General features: G+C 47.8%; 1 long non-coding RNA gene across 1 annotated transcript; it reads left to right on the forward strand.

Annotated features, from left to right (window-relative positions):
* Positions 1-8,813: 8,813 nt before the first annotated feature.
* Positions 8,814-11,089, forward strand: LOC125167425 (uncharacterized). The gene is made up of 2 exons (XR_007152786.1): positions 8,814-9,351; positions 10,406-11,089. It is a non-coding gene; the product is annotated as an uncharacterized LOC125167425 (long non-coding RNA).
* The last annotated feature ends 3,268 nt before the right edge of the window (positions 11,090-14,357 follow it).

The following is a 14,357-nucleotide window of genomic DNA, read 5'->3' on the forward strand; positions in this document are numbered from 1 at the left end:
GGGAATGGAGCCTGCTTTTAAAAAAACAAAATGCTTAAGGAATTTTTATAAATATTTATAAAATGTTTCATCTATCTAAATAAGAAGTGCTATAAAATGTGTATATTTCTACACATATATAAATATAAATATTTATGTTAAAATTTATTAAAATGTTTAGATTTATAAATATAAATATGGAATATTCATGAAGTCTTTTAAAATATTTTGTATCTATATAAATAAATAAGATATGTTATACAATGTGTATATTTCTATACATATATAAATATAAATAAATATTTACATTATTTATTAAATGTTAATTTTATAAATATAAATATGGAATATATATACAGTATTTATAAAAGTTTTATATCTACGTAAGTATAAGTAAATAAGAAATGCTACAAGATATGCATACTTCTGTAAATATATAAATGCAAAACAATTACTGAAATGCTTATATTTATATATATGAATAAAATGGACTATTTATAAATATTTTGTAGCTATATAAATATAAGTAAATAAGAAATGGTATAAAATGTGTATATTTCTATAAACATATAAATACAAATAATAATAAATAATAAATAAAAAGTCGAGGCCAAGTCGAGAAGGGGGCTCAGAGAAGCCTGACCAGAGTCTGGTCCAGGAGAGAGCATTTGTCAGAGCGAGGAAGGCCCAGTGCTCCATGCAGCCAGCCCCTGACCAGCCCAGTGGGCTCCTCGTGGAAGGTCATGTCCACTTCCATAACCCAGTGGGCTCCTCCTGGAAGGCAGTGTCCATTCTCCAACCCAGTGGGCTCCTCCTGGAAGGCAGTGTCCATTCTCCAACCCAGTGGGCTCCTCCTGGAAGGTCGTGTCCACTTCCCAACCCAGTGGGCTCCTCCTGTAAGGTCGGGTCCACCTCCCCAGCACAGTGGGTTCCTCCTGGAAGTTCGGGTCCACCTCCATGTGGGATAGAGGAGGCCCTGCATGTGGAAGGGTTGGATGTGAGCTCTGCATACACATGCAGTTAGAGCCAAGATGTGTACCCTGCCTCCTTGTCCCACGCTGCTTCCCGGGAAGACACACCTTCCCATGCCACATTTTACCTGTCAACAGGAAGCAAGGTGAGGCAGTCAGTTCCTTGGGCCACGTTTATTCTCCTACTTATGGAAAGAGTGTTTTTTAGGCTTGACACAGATTTGCATCATAAGGTTAAAGCCAGGCCCAGAGCCTGAAATGTTTGTTTCAAGGATGACCCCAGAAATGCAGCAAGGAAGGTAACACTGGGAGAGGAGGAAGACTGTTTTCCCTGTAAATTTGACTAACTAGAGACACAACAGGAGAAAAACAAACAGAAACTGATTAGCATGTGCATGATGCATACACGTAGGGGACTTGCAGGACTGCTTGGAACTTGGGTCTAAAAACTCACTTAAGACAGGAAAGTGGGAGTAGGTAGGGAGCTTATGGAAAAGCAAATGTCTTTTTGGAAAGATGAATGAGCCCTCAGGAAATAGACCAGAGATGGGCCCGTTTGGGACCAAGTTCATCTGGGATTGAGGCTGGCTTCCCTCCTCCAAGAAGAGATTAGGATTGTTCTTGGGGCATATTTAGGACCCCTGAAGTTTCTTTTTTTCAGGCAGCCCTGCCTTAGGCTGATGTAGGATTTCAGGATCTCAAAGGCCTTAAACTGAAAATAATTATGCCGCAGTCCCATATTTTAGGGTGGCATGCCCCATCTCATCTCCAAGAAGCATACAAGTCTTATTCCAGCTGTGATATGACTCAAAACCACACCTCCAGTAATAGAGAAAATTAGCAATTTTGTCCTGAAAGAGTGAATGTAACAGTGTCTATAAGATATACAGAGGCTTTTACTAACTGAGAGAAATCTGAAGAGGACTTTTGCTTTTACTAAAAAGGTGAAAAGCAAAGATAGGATTAAGCATTTGATTGCAGCAATCTGTCCAGAGGCAGCACACAGCAGACCAGTGAGAGTGGCGCCACCCAGCTCCTTCCCCAGGAACCACACTTAGCATCTCAGCATCCAGCCGCCAGAAATTTGAACTATCTATGAGCATCTGTGCTTTATCTTGATTTATATTGTGCATCTGTTAGCAAGGGGTCAACATGGTGGAGAAGTAGGGGGATCCATACTTCCTACATCTGTCAAACAAAGAAGTTCAGAAGCCAAAGGACTTTGAAAACCAGAGCCTGGGAGGAAAAAAGACAGAATCTACTAGAAAGAAAATGGGAAAGCTGGAAAAAAGATACGACTACTCCAAGGAACAAATCAAAGCACACCTGGTGGAGGGTCCAAAATATCACTATGAGTAGGGTAAAAGAATAATCAAAGTCACAACAATAGACAGCATGTAACAATCTCCAAAAAAACACCTCCTGAAGGGCCAGGACCTGGACAGTGTATGACCCTCCTTTAATATAGAAGTGCTTGCAGGTGCAGAGCAGACAAAAAGCTTTTAAAATGTATAAGGGACAGAAAACGAGACAAAATGATGAAATGGAAGAATGTTCCTCAAAAGAAATTCCAGGAAGTAGTGACAGCTAATATATTGATCAAAACCTTTTAAGCAATATAACCGAACAAGAATTCAGAGTAATAGTCATAAAATTAATTGCTTGGCTTGAAAAAAGCATAGAGGACAGCATAGAATCAATTGCTACAGAGATTAAGGGACTAAAAAATAGTCATGATAAATTAAAAAATGCTATAAATGAGGTGCAAAATAAAATAGAGGTAGCCACAGCATGGATTGAAGAGGCAGAGGAGAAAATAGGTGAATTAGAATATAAAATTATGGAAAAAGAGGAAGCTGAGAAAAAGAGAGATAAAAAAAATCCAGGATTATGAGGGGGAGAATTAGAGAACAAAGTGATGCAATCAAGCAGAACAATATCCCTATCATAGGAATTCCAGAAGAAAAGAGAGAGAAAGGGGATGAAGGTGTACTTGAACATATCATAGCTGAGTACTTCCCAGATCTGGGGAAGGAAACAGGCATTGAAATCCAAGAGGTATAGAGAACTCCCTTCAGATGTAACTTGAATCAATCCTCTGCATGATATATCATAGGGAAACTGGAAAAATACAAGGATAAAGACAAAATTCTGAAAGCAGCTAGGGATAAATGGGCCTTAACATACAAAGGTAGACACATAAGGATGGTAGCAGACCTATCTACTGAAACTTGGCAGGCCAGAAAGGAATGGCAGGAAATCTTCAATGTGATGAACAGGAAAAATATGCAGCCAAGAATCCTTTACCCAGCAAGTCTGTCATTCAGAATAGAAGGGAGAAGTGTCTATTCATGTTTTCTGCCCATTTCTGCCCATATTTTATGATTCTTGGAGCAATTGTGAACAGGATCAGTTTCTTTGTTTGTCTTTCTGTTGCTTCATTATTGGTGTATAAACATGCAGCTGATTTCTGTACATTCATTTTGTATCCTGCGACTTTGCTGAATTCATGTATCAGTTCTAGCAGACTTTTGGTGGAGTCTGCTGGGTTTTCCATGTACAGTATCATGTCATCTGCAAAAAGTGAAAGCTTGACTTCATCTTTGCCAATTTTGATGCCTTTGATTTCCTTTTGTTGTCTGATTGCTGATGCTAGAACTTCCAACACTATGTTAAACAACAGCAGTGAGAGTGGATATCCCTGTCATGTTCCTGATCTCAGGGAGAAACCTCTCAGTTTTTCCCCATTGAGGATGATATTAGCTGTGGGCTTTTCATAAATGGCTTTTATGATGTTTAAGTATGTTCCTTCTATCCCAACTTTCTTGAGGGTTTTTATTAAGAAATGATGCTGAATTTTGTCAAATGCTTTTTCTGCATTGATTGACAGAATCATATGGTTCTTTTCTTTTGTTTTATTAATGTGATGTATCACATTGATTGATTTGCAAATGTTGAACCAGCCCTGCAGCCCAGGAATGAATCCAACTTAATCATGATGAATAATTCTTTTTACATACTGTTAAACTCGATTTGATAGTATCTTGTTGAGAATTTTTGAATCCATATTCATCAGGGATATTGGCCTGTAGTTCTGTTTTTTTGCTGGATCTCTGTCTGGTTTGGGAATCAAAGTAATGCTGGCTTCATAGAATGAGTCTGAAAGATTTCCTTCCCTTTCTATTTTTTGGAACAGCTTGAGAAGGATAGGTATTATCTCTGCTTTAAATGTCTGGTAGAATTCCCCCATGGAAGCCCTCTAGTCCCAGACTCTTATTTGTTGGGAGATTTTTGATAACTGATTCAATTTTTTTGCTGATTATAGGTCTGTTCAAATTTTCTATTTCTTCCTGTTTGAGTTTTGGAAGTGTGTGGGTGCTTAGGAATTTGTCCATTTCTTCCAGGTTGTCCAGTTTGTTGCCATATAATTCTTCATAGTATTCCCTGATAATTGCTTGTATCTCTGAGGGATTGGTTATAATAATTCCATTTTCATTCGTGATTTTATTTATTTGGATCATCTCCTTTTCTTTTTGAGAAGCCTGGCTAGAGGTTTATCAATTTTGTTTGTTTTTTCAAAAAACCAACTCTTGGTTTCATTGATCTCCTCTACAGTTTTTTTTTAGATTCTATATTGTTTATTTTTGCTCTGATCTTTATTATTTCTCTACTTCTACTGGGTTTGGTGTGTCTTTGCTGCTCTGCTTCTATTTCCTTTAGGTGTTTGTTAGATTTTGTATTTGGGATTTTTCTTCTTTCTTGAGATAGGCCTGCATGGCAATGTATTCTCCTCTCAGGACTGCCTTCGCTGCTTCCCAAAGCATTTGGATTGTTGTATTTTCATTTTCATTTGTTTCCATATATTTTTTAATTTCTTCTCTAATTGCCTGGTTGACCCATTAATTCTTTAGTAGGGTGTTCTTTAACCTCCATGCTTTTGGAGGTTTTCCAGACTTTTTCCTGTGGTTGATTTCAAGTTTCATAACATTGTTGTCTGAAAGTGTGCATGGTATGATCTCAACTCTTTTTTACTTATGAAAGGCTGTTTTGTGACCCAGTATGTGATCTATCTTGACGAATGTTCCATGTGTACTTGAGAAGAAAGTATATCCTGTTGCTTTGGGATGCAGAGTTCTAAATATATCTGTCAAGTCCATCTGGTCCAATGTGTCATGCAGGGCCCTTGTTTCTTTATTGATCCTGTGTCTAGATGATCTATCCATTGTTGTTAAGTGGAGTATTAAAGTCCCCTGCAATTATCACATTCTTATTAATAAGGTTTCTTATGTTTGTGATTGTTTTATATTTTGGGGGGCTACCGTATTTGGTACATAGACATTTATGTTAGCTTTTCCTGATGGATAGACCCTGTAATTGTTATGTAATGCCCTTCTTCATCTCTTGTTACAGCCTTTAATTAAAGTCTAGTTTGTCTGATATAAGTATGGCTACTCCAGGTTTCTTTTGACTTCCAGTGGCATGATACATAGTTCTCCATGCCCTCACTTTCGATCTGAAGGTGTCCTCATGTCTAAAATGAGTCTCTTGTAGACAGCAAATAGATGGGTCTTGTATTTTATCCATTGTGATACCCTATGTCTTTTGGTTGGAGCATTTAGTCCATTTACATTCAGTGTTATTATTGAAAGATATGGGTTTAGAGTCATTGTGATATCTGTAGGTTTCATGCTTGTAGTGGTGTCTCTGGTACTTTATGTTCCTTGCAACATTTCACTTACAGAGTCCCCCTTAAAATCCTTTGTAGGGCTGCTTTAGTGATGATGAATTCCTTCAGTTTTTATTTGGGAAAACCTTTATCTCTCCTTCTATTCTTTTTTTTTTAATATGAAATTTAGTGTCAAATTGATTTCCATACAACACCCAGTGCTCATCCCAACAGGTGCCCTCCTCAATGCCATCACCAACCTTCCCCTCCCTCACACCCCCCATCAACTCTCAGTGTATTCTCAGTTTTTTAAGAGTCTCTTATGGTTTGGCTCCATCCCTAATTTTTTTTTCCTTCCCCTCCCCTATGGTCTTCTGTTAAGTTTCTCAGGAGCCACATAAGAGTTCAGAAGTGAAGTGATGAACTTTGTTATGTGAATTTCACTCCAATTAAAACACACACATACACACACATGCACACATGCACATGTGCACACACACACACACACACACACACACACACACTATGGCAATCCCTTACTCCAGAGTTCAACTTGGGAACATTTACAGGATGGCCAATTGGCCATAAGTCCTTCCATCCATGTAGATGCCTCCAGGCTTCAAGTTCAGACACATCCAGGTTTTCCACATGCTGTGACTGGGTGTCTGTGTCCCCCATGCGGCACTTTTCTGCATTTTGCACTAGCAGGACCTCTCACGCTCAGCAATGTTCTGGACTGTGTCTGCTGCCCTGAGCCTTTCCAACCAACCCCTCCTCTTGGGATTCCTGCCCACCAAGTAGAGGGACTGGAGATGCTCCAATAGTCCCACCGCCTCTGCCTGTCTACAGAGCATTCCTCCCCAGACTCACTAGGGCATGAGCCTGTAAGAAGCCACCATCCTCTGGGATTCTGTGCACATATGTGGCAGGGACTTCTGATATCCTGCATCCAGACCACGTACCTTCCCAGAGATTCTGGTCTCTGTCAAAATCTCCCATGGGTACTCAACTCCATTTCTGGTAGACAAGAGTCTGTGGTCCCATGACCCTAGAGTGTAAGGGGGTTGGAGGATCCAGTGGGATCACTGATGATAAGAAATCCACAGTGCTGCCCAGAACTCAGTGATACACTCCCCAGGGACAAGCAGGTTCAGTTGATACATGTCGCCCACCAGGCTCTGCTGCTTTGACGGGTCATATAACATCTCTAAGCTCCAATAGCCTCTTCTGAAATGCTTGGAAGTGTCACTCCACGGTGCCACTGGAAAGCATAACTATTTGCAACTGTTCTGGGAGCACTGAACTACAATTCACAGGGAAGGCAGTATCATTACACTGTCAGGAGGAACATAAGCAGATTGCCAAACCAGGACCAGTGGCAGCCAGGTGAAAAAAAACAAAACAAAACAAAACAAAACAAACAACACACAGATAAAAAATTAAGCAACTTTCACAAGGAAAAAAAAAAAAGTCAGTCAAAACCAATCTGCTCAGGGCAGTCCACTGCCTGCAGGTGAAACACACACAGGTCAGCACAAACTTTTCAGAAAGCTTGGGGTCCAGGTACCTGCCTGCAGGGTGCAGAAGGGGTAAGAGCAGCCAGGACATAAGAAGCCCAGGAGGCCAGAGAGAGGAGGCAGTGTAACAAGGCCCCAGAACTATTTGGGTTTGTTTTTTTTTTTCAAACCTGCTTTTCTTGCAGGCTGCCAGGTTGACCCGTTGACCTACGTTTCTTTGCTAACTCAGCTAACAGGCACCTCTAGACTTCTCCACTTTTGTCCTGGTTCAGAACGGGCCAATATGGGACCCACGTGACTGGGAGATTCTGGAAGAGCTCAGACCCTGTCTGAGGGGAGGGGGGGGCGCGGGGGGACCAGAAGTCAGCAGTACAGAGGAAGGCACCTGCAGTTTCTGCTTCCTGCTAAAATCAGTTGTGGCCTTTGGGGACTGAAAACCATCCTGCAGTGGCACCTGGGTGGCCCCCTCAGTTGGACCTCCGACTTGGGCTCAGGTCATGATCTCGAGGATGGTGGCTTCCAGCCCCGCATTGGTCTCTGTGATGACAGCTCAGAGCCTGGAGCCTGCTTCAGACTCTGTGTCTCCCTCTCTCCCTGCCCTTCCCCCACTCATTCTCTCTCTCTCTCTCTCTCTCTCTCTCTCAAAAATAAACATTAAAAAAGTTAGTTAAAAAATTTAAATTAAAAAAAACAAAAACCACTACCTTGGAAGCTCACACATTTTACATCGTTACCTTTCTCTGCCTCCCCCCATCCAGGGCCGGCTGGGCCAGACTCCGGGAGGCTAGATTAAGGCTCACCTCTGGAGTCCTCTGGACTGTTTCAGGCCATGGGCACTTGGAAGAACCTAAGTAGGGTCTTAGCTGCGGAGGAGCCGAGAGTACAACACTAGATGGGAAAAAGGGAGTGAGCGGCGGGGGAGGGGTGGGGGAAGGGGGAAGTTTTCCTCAACCCTCTTAGAAGTCCCTGGCCGCGTCTGAAAATGAAACTGACAGAGGCAGTGTCACAGGAGAAAAGCCTACGACCTCATTCAATAGAAGCTTTAAGGGAGACAACCTTCCTAGGAGACAGACCGGAGTATTGAAGGCTAGGCTCAAGAAGAGTGCGCAGCTCTGGAGGAACAGGATTAAGAGCCTGGGGTTAGCGTTGCACCCAGGCGAGGAGCTCAGCAAGGCCTGCCTTGGGGTTCCCCGTATTCGGAGATAAGGCGTTAAGGGCCTGGGCCATTACCAGCCTGTGTGCCAACCTTGGCTGTAGGACTTCAGCCGCACAAAGACAAGGAAGGACAAGGACAGACGAGACGGGAAGAGACAGCAGTAGGTCTTCTGGCTGTGTTCGGTTTTGCAGCAGCACGGCCTGGACGATGGTCGCACCGCCCAGCAGCTTGTGCAGCTGGGGGTCGTAGCGGGTGGCCAGTTGCAGGCTGACTGGATGATGCGCGCCCTCTTGCCTGCGTGCACCTTGCAGCCCTGCAAGTCTTGGTTACATGCCTCCCAGTCAGTCGCCGGCCAGAGAGCTTTATATTCCGGGAGCGCCGCCACTGGATGCTGTATTCATCAATGGGGTGTGGGGACTTGCGTCCCTGGATCTTCATTGGCTGCTGTGCGACGCCATGTCCTGCGCCTTGTCCAATCAGACGAGATCTGGAAAGTCGCTTCATTTGCATACAGCCCCGGAGTGCGGTCCTAGCTGAGCTCCTGGCTGGGCTAAAGGGCTCTGAAGGCGCGTGCTTTGGAGACGCCTGAGGGTCTCCGGCCTCCCGGTCGCCCCTGCGGGCTTGTCTGGCATAGGAATGGGCCTTTTGGCTCGGGCACACTCCTCAGGCCCCCGTTCACGCTCCGGTTTCCTCCGAAGTTGCTGACCCCGGTTGGCAGGCGGGGTGCGCGGTGACCCCGCAAGCCCGCGGCAAGAGGAGGCCTGCAGCGAGCACAGAAACAAGGAGCACCGAAGTTGCTGACCCCGGTTGGCAGGCGGGGTGCGCGGTGACCCCGTAAGCCCGCGGCAAGAGGAGGCCTGCAGCGAGCACAGAAACAAGGAGCACTAGAGCGGCTGGGCTGGACTTCCCAGAGTGTCGCCTACATCCTGGTCGCCATGGCACCGGCCAGGCGCTGCGCCCCAGCTGTGCGCTCTCCTCCACCGGGGTACGAGGGCCCGCTCGGTCACAGGAGGCGAAGAGGTGGCGCTTCGGAGCCTCGCAGTCAGGATAAAATTCCTCAAGGTAAGGAAAGAAAGGAGGCTGCGCGCAAGAGCGACCGGGAGAGGTTGCCTGTGCAAAAGGAGACCCCATCCTTGGTCACCGAACGAGGTCAGTGGTGGTTTTGCTGTGGGATTGAGACCGTTTACAAGATGATGGTTCTGCCCAGAAGGAGACATGAGTTTGTATCCGTGGCCCACGTGTTGCGTTTTCTGTTGCTTTTTTATGTAAATTTGCCCACTCGGCTCAAAACCGACCTGAAGAAACAAGACTGTGGAGATGGTTGTCGTGTCCTTTGAAAGTTTCATTCTGACTGGTTGCCCTACTTGACCATTTGTTGTGCTGATGATGTTTTAACTGACATTTTTTCCTAAGTGGTTTCATACTTACTTGGCTCACTAGCACATCGCTTCGCGGAGGAATGTTTAATAAAACCTCAGAGTCCAAAAGATTATCTTCAAAAGGGGGGTCGGGGTGGATTTCAGTGTATTTGTCTCATTTAAATTAGGTCTTCAGGGACGCCCGGTGGCTCAGTCCTCTTCAGCTCAGGTCACCAACTCACAGTTCATGGGTGTGAGCCCCACATCAGGCTCTGCTATTACTGCACAGCCCAATGCAAACCTCTGCACCTCCCCCACTCACACTCTCGCTCTCAAAATAAATTTTTAAAAAATATTTAATAAATCATGACTCCAGAGTAAGATTCCTGTTAGGAAATGAATGAAACACCTCAACTTTGATAAGCCATCTGACTGAGGGGACTCCCGAGCGCCTGGCAGCTACTTTACTGCTTTTTTATTTCAACGTATTTATTTTGAGAGCATGCTCCAGAGCGGGGGAGGGGCAGAGAGAAAAGCAGAGAGAATCCCAAGCAGGCTCACTACTGTCCTGGAGGAGCCAGAGGCAGGGCTCGAGCTCACAAACCTCAAGATGGTGACCTGAGCTGAAATCAGGAGTCAGATGCTTAACCGACTAAGCCACTCAGGCATCCCTTTACTGCTTTCTTCTGCCCAAACAAATGTCACTTTCTGACGAGTTCCAGCTGTTACCCAGTTTGTGGTCTTTTGTGCCCTTCCAGGAACTAGCCTTCCCTGAGAAGATGCTGGGCATGCACTGTGCCAGGTCTTTGGATGCTCTGGGGACAGCGGCTCTGGTAGCCCAGGGAGGCCCAGGGCAGGGGGCTTCTGGAAGCAGCTGCCGCTGGGGACCCCTACCTGGCTTGGAGTCTTCAAGACAGGAAAGAAGGAAAAAGAAGACATTCCAAAGAGGATGGGCAGAGGAAGGTCCCCAGAAATCTGCATGGTGTGTGGTGGGCCAGAGACCTGTGGAGTCTGTAGGTCTGGACCAGTATACATGCACATTAGAGTCGATGTTCTCTGTTCATTTACTGCAGCCCCCAACACCTTCCAGGATGTGCACCGCTGTCATATTCCAAAAGCTTCTCAGGATTTTCCCCCCCAAACACGCACAGGCACCCACACACTTGATGAAGAGCCAGTTACAGAAATCCGAGTGACTTACGCCACCCTGGAACTGACTTCCTTCCCAGGCGTGAAGTCCTGTGTTAGGTAGGGACCCCCAGTGTCTGCTGGGTCACCTTGGTGCCTTTTCTTCTGCTTTGCTGTCACTTCCTTTATCTTCATTGCCCTCCCCAAAGGCACCTACTCAGACAGGTACCACTCACCAGTTTTTGGAGTGTCCTGCAACCTTGAATTGTTCGGCGTGCACACATTTTAAGTTTCAGTAAAAAGTCCGTCCTGTTGTTTTGTGTTTTTTTTAGTTTAATTTTTTTAATATCTTATATTTGAGAGACTGAGTGCAAGCAGGGGAAGGGCAGAGAGACAGAGGCAGAATCTGAAGTAGGCTCCAGGCTCCAAGCTGTCAGCACAGAGCCCAATGCTGTGCTCGAACTCCTGAGCAGTGAGACCATGACCTGAGCCATTGTTGGAATGGACTGAGCCACCCAAGTGCCCCAAATAGTGCCATCTTATACTTCTTTATTTTTGTGACTCAGCATGGTGCCCTTAGACAGTCCAAGTTCCCCTGTGTCTAGTTCCTGTGTCCCCAGGGCTGCAGCCTACTCCGTGGCCTCCATCCCCCATTTGACTTCCCACCTCCCCTTGTGGGGCACTGGAGTCTGCCCTGCCCACCCCCTCCCCCATGACAACAGAGCCTTGAATGCTGGCATGTGCATCACCCTGTGGGCCTGGGGAGGACATCTTTGCAATAGGACATTTGTAAGCAGGGTTGCTGGGTCCAGGGTCACTACACCCTAAATGCCAGGACATCTGGCAGCTTGAACTCCAGAACGCAGCAGGAGAGCAGGGGCTTGGGGTAAGGATGCAGGGGAAGGGGGGGTTGCTGTCCACTGCCCCATCTCCATCCGGACATTGTGACTTCCAGGCACTACTAACTTTGAGCATTTCTCCCTGGGCTTCTGAGCCTTCTGGCTCCTCTTCTGCACCAGCCTCAGCTGTGGGTCTTGAACCCCATTGCTCTGGGCTCTTCCTGATCTGCAGGAGTTTCCTGCATGGTCTTAGTATGACCCACGTCAGTTGTGACATGCCAGCCTGCGTTAACTCTGGCCGTGGGCCGCCCGGCTGAGCAGAACAGGCATTTTGTACAAGCCTTTGTATCTTACCTGAGGGGACAGTTCCAAGCACTGGGTGGCCCCACTGGCAGGCAAGGATTGACAGTATTCTCTTGCTGTGACCCCACCCCACCGCAGGACCCCCACCACCCACGGTGAGAGGGTGGGTGTCAGTGCCCAGGTCTACAGAGCTCTGCCCCTTGGGAGGAGCTGCACCTACATCCAGGACACCATCGGCAGACCAGCCTCTCCCCGGACACCTCTGCTGGTCTTAGGCAAGCACATCCGGTCGGGGCACCCTGTGTGCACATCTCTGCAGGACCAGCTCCACCACACAGCCCCCACACTGTAACGGGGACCCAGGTCACGCCCAACCTCTCAACACTACAAACAAGGTTCCGTGACTGTCCGAGGTGCACCGGGGCCAGAAGATGCTGTCATCCAAGGCATGCTGGAGTGCGGTGACACAGGGTACAGGGTAGCACCCGGCCCAGGGTGTAGTTGGCTGGGAGGCAATCTCTGAACCTAACCCCCAGGGCACCCTGCTAGGAATGTTTGTGTGCCCAGGGGCCCTGGGCCACTCCAGGTGGCCTGACCATGTGACACAGGGCAGGGTCTCTGGTCTGTGGCTGGACTTCATGGCACCTGTGTTGGGCACTTTTACTGGACTCTGCTGCTCCCCACTTCTCCCTTCAGCTGACCTTTACCTGTCTCCTCACCCTGTGATAAACGGTCACTGTGAGCACCACAGCCTTCAATGAGCTCTGGGAGCTTTTCTGGCAAATCACCAAGTCTGGGGGGCTGGGGGCGGGTCCCGGGCATGCCCCCTGCCCCCCACCGACCTCCCAGCCAGCCTGCTTCTCCTGTTTATGGAGCTTACTCTCTCAGGCGGCTGTTCAAAGCAGCGGTGCTGGCTCACACCCCCTCAGGGCGTCCTGACCCACATCATCTGGGTTCCTTGTTTCCAGCCCTAACAGAGAACTGGGGTGCCACCTCCCCGGCCCTTCCCGGAGCCTGTCTGACCAATGGTGTGGGCCTCTCCTGCCGTGCTGCTGTCCTGCACCTGGTCAATCAGCACTCCGCAGAGTGCAAAGGGCCCCCCAGTGTGTCTCTGCCCGCCAGACTCAACATCCCTGAAACTGGAAACAAGCAGATCCGCCTGGGATAGATAAGGGGGATCGCCAGACTCAACATCCCTGAAACTGGAAACAAGCAGGTCTGCCTGGAATAGATAAGGGGGATCGGAGGGAAAGGCATTTGGGCCCTGCACAAAGGAACCGGTTTCCTGAAAGTGCCCCCGGTCTTCTAGCAGACAAACCTCCACTTCGGGGCCTCTGTGCAGAGCCCTGCCTGCTCTCCTCGGGCTCCTGCCCCTGCACGGACCTGGATCACACGGAGGGGCACACACGAGGACCGCTGAGAGCCCACATGAGACCTTGCTTTGCTTGTCCTCACACGCAGGAGCTTGTGAAGATATTGTACAGTTTCTATAAGATGTCATTTGAGCGCGGACTCGAAGGCAGGGGACTGGCCGGCCGCACAAATCTGGAGGAGCAACACTATTCCACAGGGCTGAATAGGGGCACGAGGCGGGGGGGGCGGTGCCAGCAGGGAGCAGGTAGTTGGGGTGGGTCACGAGGCCCTGGAGGCCAGCGGGGCACTTCGAGAAACTAAGTGGGTAGTGGGCCTGGCTGCAACTGCAGGCCATCCACACTAGAATGTTCCTGGCTTGCTGGACACAGACTCCCTACAGTGCCCTCCCTATGTCCACCCCACATCTAGAGTGGGACGCTTCTAGCACTGTCCCTGGGTCTGAGGAGTCAGGATTATTGTTACTTGGCCATGGTCCCACGGTTTGTCCAGCACATCTCCACAGAGAAGGCAGGCAGGCAGCTGGCCAGGGTCACTCAGTGGAGGCAGAGAGCCCATCAGAGAGAAGTCCCATCTGCGGGAGCCCTCTTCCTGCAGCAGTGTGGATACAGCACGTCCCTGGAGACCCTCTGGGCAGGGGAGGAGGCAGATGGGAGGAGGGATGCCAGGCAAACCGGCTGGAGCAAGCCCTCTCTACTGGGCTCCATGAACACCAGCCACACCCAAACTCGCAGAAACAGAGGGGCAATAGTGCTGAGGCCTCATCTGGGAATGTGCGAATGCACCTACAGGCCTTAAGTCTGCACCATCTGGGAAGACTCCCAGCCTCAGCCATCCTTAATGGCCCCGTGTCAACATTCTAGGACCCCACATCCCCATCTCTGTGCTGCGGCACTATTGGCTGCCCTAATGTACATGATGATGCTACCACTAAGTCACAAGTCTGCCACATTCGTCTGTTGGAGAAAACCTGAAGCAAAGGGAGCCAGAGGCAGAGCGAGAGGGAACATGGCATCCACGTGCAGGCCTGGGGGTGACCTGTACCCACACTGGTCCTCTGCCCCGGGAC

The sequence above is a fragment of the Prionailurus viverrinus genome, chromosome A1 (genome assembly GCF_022837055.1).
Source record: "Prionailurus viverrinus isolate Anna chromosome A1, UM_Priviv_1.0, whole genome shotgun sequence".
In the NCBI taxonomy this organism is placed as follows: domain Eukaryota; kingdom Metazoa; phylum Chordata; class Mammalia; order Carnivora; family Felidae; genus Prionailurus; species Prionailurus viverrinus.